At 41.7% G+C, this 16378-nt stretch overlaps 2 non-coding genes and 15 pseudogenes across 2 annotated transcripts; all 17 read left to right on the top strand.

Annotated features, from left to right (window-relative positions):
* The first annotated feature begins 275 nt into the window (after nt 1–275).
* On the top strand, nt 276–395 carry LOC137118734 (5S ribosomal RNA; annotated as a pseudogene).
* Nucleotides 396–1262: 867 nt separating this feature from the next.
* LOC137118703 (5S ribosomal RNA) lies at nt 1263–1381 on the top strand (annotated as a pseudogene).
* An 857-nt stretch (nt 1382–2238) lies between these two features.
* On the top strand, nt 2239–2357 carry LOC137118557 (5S ribosomal RNA; annotated as a pseudogene).
* An 857-nt stretch (nt 2358–3214) lies between these two features.
* On the top strand, nt 3215–3333 carry LOC137118592 (5S ribosomal RNA; annotated as a pseudogene).
* An 857-nt stretch (nt 3334–4190) lies between these two features.
* Nucleotides 4191–4309, top strand: LOC137118513 (5S ribosomal RNA; annotated as a pseudogene).
* An 867-nt stretch (nt 4310–5176) lies between these two features.
* On the top strand, nt 5177–5295 carry LOC137118538 (5S ribosomal RNA; annotated as a pseudogene).
* An 857-nt stretch (nt 5296–6152) lies between these two features.
* On the top strand, nt 6153–6271 carry LOC137118512 (5S ribosomal RNA; annotated as a pseudogene).
* An 867-nt stretch (nt 6272–7138) lies between these two features.
* On the top strand, nt 7139–7257 carry LOC137118714 (5S ribosomal RNA; annotated as a pseudogene).
* An 867-nt stretch (nt 7258–8124) lies between these two features.
* On the top strand, nt 8125–8243 carry LOC137118611 (5S ribosomal RNA; annotated as a pseudogene).
* An 857-nt stretch (nt 8244–9100) lies between these two features.
* LOC137118779 (5S ribosomal RNA) lies at nt 9101–9229 on the top strand (annotated as a pseudogene).
* An 857-nt stretch (nt 9230–10086) lies between these two features.
* LOC137118600 (5S ribosomal RNA) lies at nt 10087–10205 on the top strand. The gene has a single exon (XR_010913707.1). It is a non-coding gene; the product is annotated as a 5S ribosomal RNA (ribosomal RNA).
* Nucleotides 10206–11062: 857 nt separating this feature from the next.
* Nucleotides 11063–11191, top strand: LOC137118778 (5S ribosomal RNA; annotated as a pseudogene).
* An 857-nt stretch (nt 11192–12048) lies between these two features.
* LOC137118489 (5S ribosomal RNA) lies at nt 12049–12167 on the top strand. The gene has a single exon (XR_010913706.1). It is a non-coding gene; the product is annotated as a 5S ribosomal RNA (ribosomal RNA).
* Nucleotides 12168–13024: 857 nt separating this feature from the next.
* LOC137118777 (5S ribosomal RNA) lies at nt 13025–13153 on the top strand (annotated as a pseudogene).
* An 867-nt stretch (nt 13154–14020) lies between these two features.
* LOC137118788 (5S ribosomal RNA) lies at nt 14021–14139 on the top strand (annotated as a pseudogene).
* Nucleotides 14140–15008: 869 nt separating this feature from the next.
* On the top strand, nt 15009–15127 carry LOC137118542 (5S ribosomal RNA; annotated as a pseudogene).
* Nucleotides 15128–15984: 857 nt separating this feature from the next.
* On the top strand, nt 15985–16103 carry LOC137118541 (5S ribosomal RNA; annotated as a pseudogene).
* Nucleotides 16104–16378: the final 275 nt, after the last annotated feature.

Below are 16378 nucleotides of genomic sequence, written 5' to 3'. Positions count from 1 at the left end.
CTGAGTTGTAGTGTCATGTTTTGTTTGACACTTTCTTTCGTTTAAAATAAATATCATTCTGTTGGAACATCTCGATCCTGGATTTTGGTTTGGGGATCGGAGAGGGAACATGCTAATTTATCTTTGTATGTTGCACCCTGACCCCGTAGACAGGGGAGTAACAGACCAGTACAGTTATAGTACTTTGTACTTTGCCACATTTATCTTCTTCTTAGCAAGTGTCATGCATTCTGCTTCTCCAGCGTTTTTAAGAGCTGTTGATGATGTCGAATGCAGCTTACGGCCACACCGCTCTCTAAGCGCCCGATCTCGTCCGATCTCGGCAGCCAAATAGAGCCGGGCCTGGTTAGTAACTTGGTAGGAAGACCGCCTGGGAATACCAGGTACTGTAAGCTTTTTTGCTTGGGTTTACGGGCAGCACAAGCTGGTGTTACTGCCTATTTATTCATAGAAATTGTTCTATATTTTCATCAAATTTTGTTCTTTCATTGCTGTTTTGCTACTTTATTGGTTTGTCAACCATCGTGCTTCATTACTAATAGACCATGTTACGGTCCGGGCCATATGTGTTGTTTTTATTTTCTTGTTCTTATAGGTGCCCTGCCTGATTGGCCGGATTGGGGGGCAGTACAGGAAGCTGATTGGTCCATCCTACACTTCCTGGAGTTTTAAAAGTACGGTTCCCAACAGCTAGCGAGGCTCTTTCTGGCATCAGCACCTGTTTGCTGTTCTTGGTTTCCAAACCTTATTTAGCATTTTTGAATTGTTAGGTTTTGTGCCGTGGTTTTGTTTATAAATTGTATATTTTGTAAATAGTATTAAATCTGTAGGGGTGAACTGCCATTTTCTTTTGATTGTTTTCTCTTGTTTTCACATTAGGGAGTTAGGGTTAGCGACTGTCTTTTGGTTTGTTTATTTCTATCAGGCTAGCTAGCACTTTCTGTGGGAAATGGCTTATTTTGTTTATTATGTTGGCCTTGGTTCGCCCTGAGTTGTAGTGTCATGTTTTGTTTGACACTTTCTTTCGTTTAAAATAAATATCATTCTGTTGGAACATCTCGATCCTGGATTTTGGTTTGGGGATCGGAGAGGGAACATGCTAATTTATCTTTGTATGTTGCACCCTGACCCCCTAGACAAGGGCGTAACAGACCAGTACAGTCATAGTACTTTGTACTTTGCCACATTTATCTTCTTCTTAGCAAGTGTCATGCATTCTGCTTCTCCAGCGTTTTTAAGAGCTGTTGATGATGTCGAATGCAGCTTACGGCCACACCGCTCTCTAAGCGCCCGATCTCGTCAGATCTCGGCAGCCAAATAGAGCCGGGCCTGGTTAGTACTTGGTAGGAAGACCGCCTGGGAATACTACGTGCTGTAAGCTTCTTTGCTTGGGTTTACGGGCAGCACAAGCTGGTGTTACTGCCTATTTATTCATAGAAATTGTTCTATATTTTCATCAAATTTTGTTCTTTCATTGCTGTTTTGCTACTTTATTGGTTTGCCAACCATCGTGCTTCATTACTAGTAGACCATGTTACGGTCCTGGCCATATGTGTTGTTTTTATTTTCTTGTTCTTATAGGTGCCCTGCCTGATTGGCCGGATTGGGGGGCAGTACAGGAAGCTGATTGGTCCATCCTACACTTCCTGGAGTTTTAAAAGTACGGTTCCCAACAGCTAGCGAGGCTCTTTCTGGCATCAGCACCTGTTTGCTGTTCTTGGTTTCCAAACCTTATTTAGCATTTTTGAATTGTTAGGTTTTGTGCCGTGGTTTTGTTTATAAATTGTATATTTTGTAAATAGTATTAAATCTGTAGGGGTGAACTGCCATTTTCTTTGGACTGTTTTCACATTAGGGAGTTAGGGTTAGCGACTGTCTTTTGGTTTGTTTATTTCTATCAGGCTAGCTAGCACTTTCTGTGGGAAATGGCTTATTTTGTTTATTATGTTGGCCTTGGTTCGCCCTGAGATGTAGTGTCATGTTTTGTTTGACACTTTCTTTCGTTTAAAATAAATATCATTCTTTTGGAACATCTCGATCCTGGATTTTAGTTTGGGGATCGGAGAGGGAACATGCTAATTTATCTTTGTATGTTGCACCCTGAGCCCCTAGACAGGGGCGTAACAGACCAGTACAGTTATAGTACTTTGTACTTTGCCACATTTATCTTCTTCTTAGCAAGTGTCATGCATTCTGCTTCTCCAGCGTTTTTAAGAGCTGTTGATGATGTCAAATGCAGCTTACGGCCACACCGCTCTCTAAGCGCCCGATCTCGTCCGATCTCGGCAGCCAAATAGAGCCGGGCCTGGTTAGTACTTGGTAGGAAGACCGCCTAGGAATACCAGGTGCTGTAAGCTTTTTTGCTTGGGTTTACGGGCAGCACAAGCTGGTGTTACTGCCTATTTATTCATAGAAATTGTTCTATATTTTCATCAAATTTTGTTCTTTCATTGCTGTTTTGCTACTTTATTGGTTTGCCAACCATCGTGCTTCATTACTAGTAGACCATGTTACGGTCCTGGCCATATGTGTTGTTTTTATTTTCTTGTTCTTATAGGTGCCCTGCCTGATTGGCCGGATTGGGGGGCAGTACAGGAAGCTGATTGGTCCATCCTACACTTCCTGGAGTTTTAAAAGTACGGTTCCCAACAGCTAGCGAGGCTCTTTCTGGCATCAGCACCTGTTTGCTGTTCTTGGTTTCTAAACCTTATTTAGTATTTTTGAATTGTTAGGTTTTGTGCCGTGGTTTTGTTTATAAATTGTATATTTTGTAAATAGTATTAAATCTGTAGGGGTGAACTGCCATTTTCTTTGGACTGTTTTCACATTAGGGAGTTAGGGTTAGCGACTGTCTTTTGGTTTGTTTATTTCTATCAGGCTAGCTAGCACTTTCTGTGGGAAATGGCTTATTTTGTTTATTATGTTGGCCTTGGTTCGCCCTGAGTTGTAGTGTCATGTTTTGTTTGACACTTTCTTTCGTTTAAAATAAATATCATTCTGTTGGAACATCTCGATCCTGGATTTTGGTTTGGGGATCGGAGAGGGAACATGCTAATTTATCTTTGTATGTTGAACCCTGAGCCCCTAGACAGGGGCGTAACAGACCAGTACAGTTATAGTACTTTGTACTTTGCCACATTTATCTTCTTCTTAGCAAGTGTCATGCATTCTGCTTCTCCAGCGTTTTTAAGAGCTGTTGATGATGTCAAATGCAGCTTACGGCCACACCGCTCTCTAAGCGCCCGATCTCGCCCGATCTCGGCAGCCAAATAGAGCCGGGCCTGGTTAGTACTTGGTAGGAAGACCGCCTGGGAATACCAGGTGCTGTAAGCTTTTTTGCTTGGGTTTACGGGCAGCACAAGCTGGTGTTACTGCCTATTTATTCATAGAAATTGTTCTATATTTTCATCAAATTTTGTTCTTTCATTGCTGTTTTGCTACTTTATTGGTTTGCCAACCATCGTGCTTCATTACTAGTAGACCATGTTACGGTCCTGGCCATATGTGTTGTTTTTATTTTCTTGTTCTTATAGGTGCCCTGCCTGATTGGCCGGATTTGGGGGAAGTACAGGAAGCTGATTGGTCCATCCTACACTTCCTGGAGTTTTAAAAGTACGGTTCCCAACAGCTAGCGAGTCTCTTTCTGGCAGTAGCACCTGTTTGCTGTTCTTGGTTTCCAAATCTTATTTAGCATTTTTGAATTGTTAGGTTTTGTGCCGTGGTTTTGTTTATAAATTGTATATTTTGTAAATAGTATTAAATCTGTAGGGGTGAACTGCCATTTTCTTTGGACTGTTTTCACATTAGGGAGTTAGGGTTAGCGACTGTCTATTGGTTTGTTTATTTCTATCAGGCTAGCTAGCACTTTCTGTGGGAAATGGCTTATTTTGTTTATTATGTTGGCCTTGGTTCGCCCTGAGTTGTAGTGTCATGTTTTGTTTGACACTTTCTTTCGTTTAAAATAAATATCATTCTGTTGGAACATCTCGATCCTGGATTTTGGTTTGGGGATCGGAGAGGGAACATGCTAATTTATCTTTGTATGTTGCACCCTGACCCCCTAGACAGGGGCGTAACAGACCAGTACAGTTATAGTACTTTGTACTTTGCCACATTTATCTTCTTCTTAGCAAGTGTCATGCATTCTGCTTCTCCAGCGTTTTTAAGAGCTGTTGATGATGTCAAATGCAGCTTACGGCCACACCGCTCTCTAAGCGCCCGATCTCGTCCGATCTCGGCAGCCAAATAGAGCCGGGCCTGGTTAGTACTTGGTAGGAAGACCGCCTGGGAATACCAGGTGCTGTAAGCTTTTTTGCTTGGGTTTACGGGCAGCACAAGCTGGTGTTACTGCCTATTTATTCATAGAAATTGTTCTATATTTTCATCAAATTTTGTTCTTTCATTGCTGTTTTGCTACTTTATTGGTTTGTCAACCATCGTGCTTCATTACTAGTAGACCATGTTACGGTCCTGGCCATATGTGTTGTTTTTATTTTCTTGTTCTTATAGGTGCCCTGCCTGATTGGCCGGATTTGGGGGAAGTACAGGAAGCTGATTGGTCCATCCTACACTTCCTGGAGTTTTAAAAGTACGGTTCCCAACAGCTAGCGAGGCTCTTTCTGGCAGTAGCACCTGTTTGCTGTTCTTTGTTTCCAAATCTTATTTAGCATTTTTGAATTGTTAGGTTTTGTGCCGTGGTTTTGTTTATAAATTGTATATTTTGTAAATAGTAATAAATCTGTAGGGGTGAACAGCCATTTTCTTTTGATTGTTTTCTCTTGTTTTCACATTAGGGAGTTAGGGTTAGCGACTGTCTTTTGGTTTGTTTATTTCTATCAGGCTAGCTAGCACTTTCTGTGGGAAATGGCTTATTTTGTTTATTATGTTGGCCTTGGTTCGCCCTGAGTTGTAGTGTCATGTTTTGTTTGACACTTTCTTTCGTTTAAAATAAATATCATTCTGTTGGAACATCTCAATCCTGGATTTTGGTTTGAGGATCGGAGAGGGAACATGCAAATTTATCTTTGTATGTTTCACCCTGACCCCCTAGACAGGGGCGTAACAGACCAGTACAGTTATAGTACTTTGTACTTTGCCACATTTATCTTCTTCTTAGCAAGTGTCATGCATTCTGCTTCTCTAGCGTTTTTAAGAGCTGTTGATGATGTCAAATGCAGCTTACGGCCACACCGCTCTCTAAGCGCCCGATCTCGTCCGATCTCGGCAGCCAAATAGAGCCGGGCCTGGTTAGTACTTGGTAGGAAGACCGCGTGGGAATACCAGGTGCTGTAAGCTATTTTGCTTGGGTTTACGGGCAGCACAAGCTGGTGTTACTGCCTATTTATTCATAGAAATTGTTCTATATTTTCATCAAATTTTGTTCTTTCATTGCTGTTTTGCTACTTTATTGGTTTGCCAACCATCGTGCTTCATTACTAGTAGACCATGTTACGGTCCTGGCCATATGTGTTGTTTTTATTTTCTTGTTCTTATAGGTGCCCTGCCTGATTGGCCGGATTGGGGGGCAGTACAGGAAGCTGATTGGTCCATCCTACACTTCCTGGAGTTTTAAAAGTACGGTTCCCAACAGCTAGCGAGGCTCTTTCTGGCAGTAGCACCTGTTTGCTGTTCTTGGTTTCCAAATCTTATTTAGCATTTTTGAATTGTTAGGTTTTGTGCCGTGGTTTTGTTTATAAATTGTATATTTTGTAAATAGTATTAAATCTGTAGGGGTGAACTGCCATTTTCTTTGGACTGTTTTCACATTAGGGAGTTAGGGTTAGCGACTGTCTATTGGTTTGTTTATTTCTATCAGGCTAGCTAGCACTTTCTGTGGGAAATGGCTTATTTTGTTTATTATGTTGGCCTTGGTTCGCCCTGAGTTGTAGTGTCATGTTTTGTTTGACACTTTCTTTCGTTTAAAATAAATATAATTCTGTTGGAACATCTCGATCCTGGATTTTGGTTTGGGGATCGGAGAGGGAACATGCTAATTTATCTTTGTATGTTGCACCCTGAGCCCCTAGACAGGGGCGTAACAGACCAGTACAGTTATAGTACTTTGTACTTTGCCACATTTATCTTCTTCTTAGCAAGTGTCATTCATTCTGCTTCTCCAGCGTTTTTAAGAGCTGTTGATGATGTCAAATGCAGCTTACGGCCACACCGCTCTCTAAGCGCCCGATCTCGTCCGATCTCGGCAGCCAAATAGAGCCGGGCCTGGTTAGTACTTGGTAGGAAGACCGCCTGGGAATACCAGGTGCTGTAAGCTTTTTTGCTTGGGTTTACGGGCAGCACAAGCTGGTGTTACTGCCTATTTATTCATAGAAATTGTTCTATATTTTCATCAAATTTTGTTCTTTCATTGCTGTTTTGCTACTTTATTGGTTTGCCAACCATCGTGCTTCATTACTAGTAGACCATGTTACGGTCCTGGCCACATGTGTTGTTTTTATTTTCTTATTCTTATAGGTGCCCTGCCAGATTGGCCGGATTTGGGGGAAGTACAGGAAGCTGATTGGTCCATCCTACACTTCCTGGAGTTTTAAAAGTACGGTTCCCAACAGCTAGCGAGGCTCTTTCTGGCAGTAGCACCTGTTTGCTGTTCTTTGTTTCCAAATCTTATTTAGCATTTTTGAATTGTTAGGTTTTGTGCCGTGGTTTTGTTTATAAATTGTATATTTTGTAAATAGTATTAAATCTGTAGGGGTGGACTGCCATTTTCTTTTGATTGTTTTCTCTTGTTTTCACATTAGGGAGTTAGGGTTAGCGACTGTCTTTTGGTTTGTTTTTTTCTATCAGGCTAGCTAGCGCTTTCTGTGGGAAATGGCTTATTTTGTTTATTATGTTGGCCTTGGTTCGCCCTGAGTTGTAGTGTCATGTTTTGTTTGACACTTTCTTTCGTTTAAAATAAATATCATTCTGTTGGAACATCTCGATCCTGGATTTTGGTTTGGGGATCGGAGAGGGAACATGCTAATTTATCTTTGTATGTTGCACCCTGAGCCCCTAGACAGGGGCGTAACAGACCAGTACAGTTATAGTACTTTGTACTTTGCCACATTTATCTTCTTCTTAGCAAGTGTCATGCATTCTGCTTCTCCAGCGTTTTTAAGAGCTGTTGATGATGTCAAATGCAGCTTACGGCCACACCGCTCTCTAAGCGCCCGATCTCGTCCGATCTCGGCAGCCAAATAGAGCTGGGCCTGGTTAGTACTTGGTAGGAAGACCGCCTGGGAATACCAGGTGCTGTAAGCTTTTTTGCTTGGGTTTACGGGCAGCACAAGCTGGTGTTACTGCCTATTTATTCATAGAAATTGTTCTATATTTTCATCAAATTTTGTTCTTTCATTGCTGTTTTGCTACTTTATTGGTTTGTCAACCATCGTGCTTCATTACTAGTAGACCATGTTACGGTCCTGGCCATATGTGTTGTTTTTATTTTGTTGTTCTTATAGGTGCCCTGCCTGATTGGCCGGATTTGGGGGAAGTACAGGAAGCTGATTAGTCCATCCTACACTTCCTGGAGTTTTAAAAGTACGGTTCCCAACAGCTAGCGAGGCTCTTTCTGGCATCAGCACCTGTTTGCTGTTCTTGGTTTCCAAATCTTATTTAGCATTTTTGAATTGTTAGGTTTTGTGCCGTGGTTTTGTTTATAAATTGTATATTTTGTAAATAGTATTAAATCTGTAGGGGTGGACTGCCATTTTCTTTTGACTGTTTTCTCTTGTTTTCACATTAGGGAGTTAGGGTTAGCGACTGTCTTTTGGTTTGTTTATTTCTATCAGGCTAGCTAGCACTTTCTGTGGGAAATGGCTTATTTTGTTTGTTATGTTGGCCTTGGTTCGCCCTGAGTTGTAGTGTCATGTTTTGTTTGACACTTTCTTTCGTTTAAAATAAATATCATTCTGTTGGAACATCTCGATCCTGGATTTTGGTTTGGGGATCGGAGAGGGAACATGCTAATTTATCTTTGTATGTTGCACCCTGACACCCTAGACAGGGGCGTAACAGACCAGTACAGTTATAGTACTTTGTACTTTGCCACATTTATCTTCTTATTAGCAAGTGTCATGCATTCTGCTTCTCCAGCGTTTTTAAGAGCTGTTGATGATGTCAAATGCAGCTTACGGCCACACCGCTCTCTAAGCGCCCGATCTCGTCCGATCTCGGCAGCCAAATAGAGCTTGGCCTGATTAGTACTTGGTAGGAAGACCGCCTGGGAATACCAGGTGCTGTAAGCTTTTTTGCTTGGGTTTACGGGCAGCACAAGCTGGTGTTACTGCCTATTTATTCATAGAAATTGTTCTATATTTTCATCAAATTTTGTTCTTTCATTGCTGTTTTGCTACTTTATTGGTTTGTCAACCATCGTGCTTCATTACTAGTAGACCATGTTACGGTCCTGGCCATATGTGTTGTTTTTATTTTCTTGTTCTTATAGGTGCCCTGCCTGATTGGCCGGGTTTGGGGGAAGTACAGGAAGCTGATTGGTCCATCCTACACTTCCTGGAGTTTTAAAAGTACGGTTCCCAACAGCTAGCGAGGCTCTTTCTGGCAGCAGCACCTGTTTGCTGTTCTTGGTTTCCAAACCTTATTTAGCATTTTTGAATTGTTAGGTTTTGTGCCGTGGTTTTGTTTATAAATTGTATATTTTGTAAATAGTATTAAATCTGTAGGGGTGAACTGCCATTTTCTTTGGACTGTTTTCACATTAGGGAGTTAGGGTTAGCGACTGTCTTTTGGTTTGTTTATTTCTATCAGGCTAGCTAGCACTTTCTGTGGGAAATGGCTTATTTTGTTTATTACGTTGGCCTTGGTTCGCCCTGAGTTGTAGTGTCATGTTTTGTTTGACACTTTCTTTCGTTTAAAATAAATATCATTCTGTTGGAACATCTCAATCCTGGATGTTGGTTTGAGGATCGGAGAGGGAACATGCTAATTTATCTTTGTATGTTGCACCCTGACCCCTTAGACAGGGGCGTAACAGACCAGTACAGTTATAGTACTTTGTACTTTGCCACATTTATCTTCTTCTTAGCAAGTGTCATGCATTCTGCTTCTCCAGCGTTTTTAAGAGCTGTTGATGATGTCAAATGCAGCTTACGGCCACACCGCTCTCTAAGCGCCCGATCTCGCCCGATCTCGTCCGATCTCGGCAGCCAAATAGAGCCGGGCCTGGTTAGTAGTTGGTAGGAAGACCGCCTGGGAATACCAGGTGCTGTAAGCTTTTTTGCTTGGGTTTACGGGCAGCTCAAGCTGGTGTTACTGCCTATTTATTCATAGAAATTGTTCTATATTTTCATCAAATTTTGTTCTTTCATTGCTGTTTTGCTACTTTATTGGTTTGTCAACCATCGTGCTTCATTACTAGTAGACCATGTTACGGTCCTGGCCATATGTGTTGTTTTTATTTTGTTGTTCTTATAGGTGCCCTGCCTGATTGGCCGGATTTGGGGGAAGTACAGGAAGCTGATTGGTCCATCCTACACTTGCTGGAGTTTTAAAAGTACGGTTCCCAACAGCTAGCGAGGCTCTTTCTGGCATCAGCACCTGTTTGCTGTTCTTGGTTTCTAAACCTTATTTAGCATTTTTGAATTGTTAGGTTTTGTGCCGTGGTTTTGTTTATAAATTGTATATTTTGTAAATAGTATTAAATCTGTAGGGGTGAACTGCCATTTTCTTTGGACTGTTTTCACATTAGGGAGTTAGGGTTAGCGACTGTCTTTTGGTTTGTTTATTTCTATCAGGCTAGCTAGCACTATCTGTGGGAAATGGCTTATTTTGTTTATTATGTTGGCCTTGGTTCGCCCTGAGTTGTAGTGTCATATTTTGTTTGACACTTTCTTTCGTTTAAAATAAATATCATTCTGTTGGAACATCTCGATCCTGGATTTTGGTTTGGGGATCGGAGAGGGAACATGCAAATTTATCTTTGTATGTTTCACCCTGACCCCCTAGACAGCGGCGTAACAGACCAGTACAGTTATAGTACTTTGTACTTTGCCACATTTATCTTCTTCTTAGCAAGTGTCATGCATTCTGCTTCTCTAGCGTTTTTAAGAGCTGTTGATGATGTCAAATGCAGCTTACGGCCACACCGCTCTCTAAGCGCCCGATCTCGTCCGATCTCGGCAGCCAAATAGAGTTGGGCCTGGTTAGTACTTGGTAGGAAGACCGCCTGGGAATACCAGGTGCTGTAAGCTTTTTTGCTTGGGTTTACGGGCAGCACAAGCTGGTGTTACTGCCTATTTATTCATAGAAATTGTTCTATATTTTCATCAAATTTTGTTCTTTCATTGCTATTTTGCTACTTTATTGGTTTGCCAACCATCGTGCTTCATTACTAGTAGACCATGTTACGGTCCTGGCCATATGTGTTGTTTTTATTTTCTTGTTCTTATAGGTGCCCTGCCTGATTGGCCGGATTGGGGGGCAGTACAGGAAGCTGATTGGTCCATCCTACACTTCCTGGAGTTTTAAAAGTACGGTTCCCAACAGCGAGCGAGGCTTTTTCTGGCATCAGCACCTGTTTGCTGTTCTTGGTTTCCAAACCTTATTTAGCATTTTTGAATTGTTAGGTTTTGTGCCGTGGTTTTGTTTATAAATTGTATATTTTGTAAATAGTATTAAATCTGTAGGGGTGAACTGCCATTTTCTTTGGACTGTTTTCACATTAGGGAGTTAGGGTTAGCGACTGTCTTTTGGTTTGTTTATTTCTATCAGGCTAGCTAGCACTTTCTGTGGGAAATGGCTTATTTTGTTTATTATGTTGGCCTTGGTTCGCCCTGAGTTGTAGTGTCATGTTTTGTTTGACACTTTCTTTCGTTTAAAATAAATATCATTCTGTTGGAACATCTCAATCCTGGATGTTGGTTTGAGGATCGGAGAGGGAACATGCTAATTTATCTTTGTATGTTGCACCCTGACCCCCTAGACAGGGGCGTAACAGACCAGTACAGTTATAGTACTTTGTACTTTGCCACATTTATCTTCTTCTTAGCAAGTGTCATGCATTCTGCTTCTCCAGCGTTTTTAAGAGCTGTTGATGATGTCAAATGCAGCTTACGGCCACACCGCTCTCTAAGCGCCCGATCTCGCCCGATCTCGTCCGATCTCGGCAGCCAAATAGAGCCGGGCCTGGTTAGTAGTTGGTAGGAAGACCGCCTGGGAATACCAGGTGCTGTAAGCTTTTTTGCTTGGGTTTACGGGCAGCTCAAGCTGGTGTTACTGCCTATTTATTCATAGAAATTGTTCTATATTTTCATCAAATTTTGTTCTTTCATTGCTGTTTTGCTACTTTATTGGTTTGTCAACCATCGTGCTTCATTACTAGTAGACCATGTTACGGTCCTGGCCATATGTGTTGTTTTTATTTTGTTGTTCTTATAGGTGCCCTGCCTGATTGGCCGGATTTGGGGGAAGTACAGGAAGCTGATTGGTCCATCCTACACTTGCTGGAGTTTTAAAAGTACGGTTCCCAACAGCTAGCGAGGCTCTTTCTGGCATCAGCACCTGTTTGCTGTTCTTGGTTTCTAAACCTTATTTAGCATTTTTGAATTGTTAGGTTTTGTGCCGTGGTTTTGTTTATAAAGTGTATATTTTGTAAATAGTATTAAATCTGTAGGGGTGAACTGCCATTTTCTTTGGACTGTTTTCACATTAGGGAGTTAGGGTTAGCGACTGTCTTTTGGTTTGTTTATTTCTATCAGGCTAGCTAGCACTTTCTGTGGGAAATGGCTTATTTTGTTTATTATGTTGGCCTTGGTTTGCCCTGAGTTGTAGTGTCATGTTTTGTTTGACACTTTCTTTCGTTTAAAATAAATATCATTCTGTTGGAACATCTCGATCCTGGATTTTGGTTTGAGGATCGGAGAGGGAACATGCAAATTTATCTTTGTATGTTTCACCCTGACCCCCTAGACAGCGGCGTAACAGACCAGTACAGTTATAGTACTTTGTACTTTGCCACATTTATCTTCTTCTTAGCAAGTGTCATGCATTCTGCTTCTCTAGCGTTTTGAAGAGCTGTTGATGATGTCAAATGCAGCTTACGGCCACACCGCTCTCTAAGCGCCCGATCTCGTCCGATCTCGGCAGCCAAATAGAGTTGGGCCTGGTTAGTACTTGGTAGGAAGACCGCCTGGGAATACCAGGTGCTGTAAGCTTTTTTGCTTGGGTTTACGGGCAGCACAAGCTGGTGTTACTGCCTATTTATTCATAGAAATTGTTCTATATTTTCATCAAATTTTGTTCTTTCATTGCTATTTTGCTACTTTATTGGTTTGCCAACCATCGTGCTTCATTACTAGTAGACCATGTTACGGTCCTGGCCATATGTGTTGTTTTTATTTTCTTGTTCTTATAGGTGCCCTGCCTGATTGGCCGGATTGGGGGGCAGTACAGGAAGCTGATTGGTCCATCCTACACTTCCTGGAGTTTTAAAAGTACGGTTCCCAACAGCGAGCGAGGCTTTTTCTGGCATCAGCACCTGTTTGCTGTTCTTGGTTTCCAAACCTTATTTAGCATTTTTGAATTGTTAGGTTTTCTGCCGTGGTTTTGTTTATAAATTGTATATTTTGTAAATAGTATTAAATCTGTAGGGGTGAACTGCCATTTTCTTTGGACTGTTTTCACATTAGGGAGTTAGGGTTAGCGACTGTCTTTTGGTTTGTTTATTTCTATCAGGCTAGCTAGCACTTTCTGTGGGAAATGGCTTATTTTGTTTATTATGTTGGCCTTGGTTCGCCCTGAGTTGTAGTGTCATGTTTTGTTTGACACTTTCTTTCGTTTAAAATAAATATCATTCTGTTGGAACATCTCAATCCTGGATGTTGGTTTGAGGATCGGAGAGGGAACATGCTAATTTATCTTTGTATGTTGCACCCTGACCCCCTAGACAGGGGCGTAACAGACCAGTACAGTTATAGTACTTTGTACTTTGCCACATTTATCTTCTTCTTAGCAAGTGTCATGCATTCTGCTTCTCCAGCGTTTTTAAGAGCTGTTGATGATGTCAAATGCAGCTTACGGCCACACCGCTCTCTAAGCGCCCGATCTCGCCCGATCTCGTCCGATCTCGGCAGCCAAATAGAGCCGGGCCTGGTTAGTAGTTGGTAGGAAGACCGCCTGGGAATACCAGGTGCTGTAAGCTTTTTTGCTTGGGTTTACGGGCAGCTCAAGCTGGTGTTACTGCCTATTTATTCATAGAAATTGTTCTATATTTTCATCAAATTTTGTTCTTTCATTGCTGTTTTGCTACTTTATTGGTTTGTCAACCATCGTGCTTCATTACTAGTAGACCATGTTACGGTCCTGGCCATATGTGTTGTTTTTATTTTCTTGTTCTTATAGGTGCCCTGCCTGATTGGCCGGATTTGGGGGAAGTACAGGAAGCTGATTGGTCCATCCTACACTTGCTGGAGTTTTAAAAGTACGGTTCCCAACAGCTAGCGAGGCTCTTTCTGGCATCAGCACCTGTTTGCTGTTCTTGGTTTCTAAACCTTATTTAGCATTTTTGAATTGTTAGGTTTTGTGCCGTGGTTTTGTTTATAAATTGTATATTTTGTAAATAGTATTAAATCTGTAGGGGTGAACTGCCATTTTCTTTGGACTGTTTTCTCTTGTTTTCACATTAGGGAGTTAGGGTTAGTGACTGTCTTTTGGTTTGTTTATTTCTATCAGGCTAGCTAGCACTTTCTGTGGGAAATGGCTTATTTTGTTTATTATGTTGGCCTTGGTTCGCCCTGAGTTGTAGTGTCATGTTTTGTTTGACACTTTCTTTCGTTTAAAATAAATATCATTCTGTTGGAACATCTCGATCCTGGATTTTGGTTTGGGGATCGGAGAGGGAAAATGCTAATTTATCTTTGTATGTTGCACCCTGACCCCCTAGACAGGGGCGTAACAGACCAGTACAGTTATAGTACTTTGTACTTTGACACATTTATCTTCTTCTTAGCAAGTGTCATGCATTCTGCTTCTCTAGCGTTTTTAAGAGCTGTTTATGATGTCAAATGCAGCTTACGGCCACACCGCTCTCTAAGCGCCCGATCTCGTCCGATCTCGGCAGCCAAATTGGGCCGGGCTTGGTTAGTCCTTGGTAGGAAGACCGCCTGGGAATACCAGGTGCTGTAAACTTTTTTTGCTTGGGTTTACGGGCAGCACAAGCTGGTGTTACTGCCTATTTATTCATAGAAATTGTTCTATATTTTCATCAAATTTTTTTCTTTCATTGCTGTTTTGCTACTTTATTGGTTTGTCAACCATCGTGCTTCATTACTAATAGACCATGTTACGGTCCTGGCCATATGTGTTGTTTTTATTTTCTTGTTCTTATAGGTGCCCTGCCTGATTGGCCGGATTGGGGGGCAGTACAGGAGGCTGATTGGTCCATCCTACACTTGCTGGAGTTTTAAAAGTAGGGTTCCCAACAGCTAGCGAGGCTCTTTCTGGCATCAGCACCTGTTTGCTGTTCTTGGTTTCCAAACCTTATTTAGCATTTTTGAATTGTTAGGTTTTGTGCCGTGGTTTTGTTTATAAATTGTATATTTTGTAAATAGTATTAAATCTGTAGGGGTGGACTGCCATTTTTCTTTTGATTGTTTTCTCTTGTTTTCACATTAGGGAGTTAGGGTTAGCGACTGTCTTTTGGTTTGTTTATTTCTATCAGGCTAGCTAGCACTTTCTGTGGGAAATGGCTTATTTTGTTTATTATGTTGGCCTTGGTTCGCCCTGAGTTGTAGTGTCATGTTTTGTTTGACACTTTCTTTCGTTTAAAATAAATATCATTCTGTTGGAACATCTCGATCCTGGATTTTGGTTTGGGGATCGGAGAGGGAACATGCTAATTTATCTTTGTATGTTGCACCCTGAGCCCCTAGACAGGGGCGTAACAGACCAGTACAGTTATAGTACTTTGTACTTTGCCACATTTATCTTCTTCTTAGCAAGTGTCATGCATTCTGCTTCTCCAGCGTTTTTAAGAGCTGTTGATGATGTCAAATGCAGCTTACGGCCACACCGCTCTCTAAGCGCCCGATCTCGTCCGATCTCGGCAGCCAAATAGGGCCGGGCCTGGTTAGTACTTGGTAGGAAGACCGCCTGGGAATACCAGGTGCTGTAAGCTTTTTTGCTTGGGTTTACGGGCAGCACAAGCTCGTGTTACTGCCTATTTGTTCATAGAAATTGTTCTATATTTTCATCAAATTTTGTTCTTTCATTGCTGTTTTGCTACTTTATTGGTTTGTCAACCATCGTGCTTCATTACTAATAGACCATGTTACGGTCCTGGCCATATGTGTTGTTTTTATTTTCTTGTTCTTATAGGTGCCCTGCCTGATTGGCCGGATTTGGGGGAAGTACAGGAAGCTGATTGGTCCATCCTACACTTCCTGGAGTTTTAAAAGTACGGTTCCCAACAGCTAGCGAGGCTCTTTCTGGCATCAGCACCTGTTTGCTGTTCTTGGTTTCTAAACCTTATTTAGCATTTTTGAATTGTTAGGTTTTGTGCCGTGGTTTTGTTTATAAATTGTATATTTTGTAAATAGTATTAAATCTGTAGGGGTGAACTGCCATTTTCTTTGGACTGTTTTCACATTAGGGAGTTAGGGTTAGCGACTGTCTTTTGGTTTGTTTATTTCTATCAGGCTAGCTAGCACTTTCTGTGGGAAATGGCTTATTTTGTTTATTATGTTGGCCTTGGTTCGCCCTGAGTTGTAGTGTCATGTTTTGTTTGACACTTTCTTTCGTTTAAAATAAATATCATTCTGTTGGAACATCTCGATCCTGGATTTTGGTTTGGGGATCGGAGAGGGAACATGCTAATTTATCTTTGTATGTTGCACCCTGACCCCCTAGACAGGGGCGTAACAGACCAGTACAGTTATAGTACTTTGTACTTTGCCACATTTATCTTCTTCTTAGCAAGTGTCATGCATTCTGCTTCTCCAGCGTTTTTAAGAGCTGTTGATGATGTCAAATGCAGCTTACGGCCACACCGCTCTCTAAGCGCCCGATCTCGTCCGATCTCGGCAGCCAAATAGGGCCGGGCCTGGTTAGTACTTGGTAGGAAGACCGCCTGGGAATACCAGGTGCTGTAAGCTTTTTTGCTTGGGTTTACGGGCAGCACAAGCTGGTGTTACTGCCTATTTATTCATAGAAATTGTTCTATATTTTCATCAAATTTTGTTCTTTCATTGCTGTTTTGCTACTTTATTGGTTTGTCAACCATCGTGCTTCATTACTAGTAGACCATGTTACGGTCCTGGCCATATGTGTTGTTTTTATTTTCTTGTTCTTATAGGTGCCCTGCCTGATTGGCCGGATTTGGGGGAAGTACAGGAAGCTGATTGGTCCATCCTACACTTGCTGGAGTTTT

This window comes from Channa argus, unplaced genomic scaffold (genome assembly GCF_033026475.1).
Source record: "Channa argus isolate prfri unplaced genomic scaffold, Channa argus male v1.0 Contig041, whole genome shotgun sequence".
Taxonomy (NCBI): domain Eukaryota; kingdom Metazoa; phylum Chordata; class Actinopteri; order Anabantiformes; family Channidae; genus Channa; species Channa argus.
Note: the sequence above shows the minus strand (reverse complement) of the source record. Positions and strands in the feature narration are given on the sequence as shown.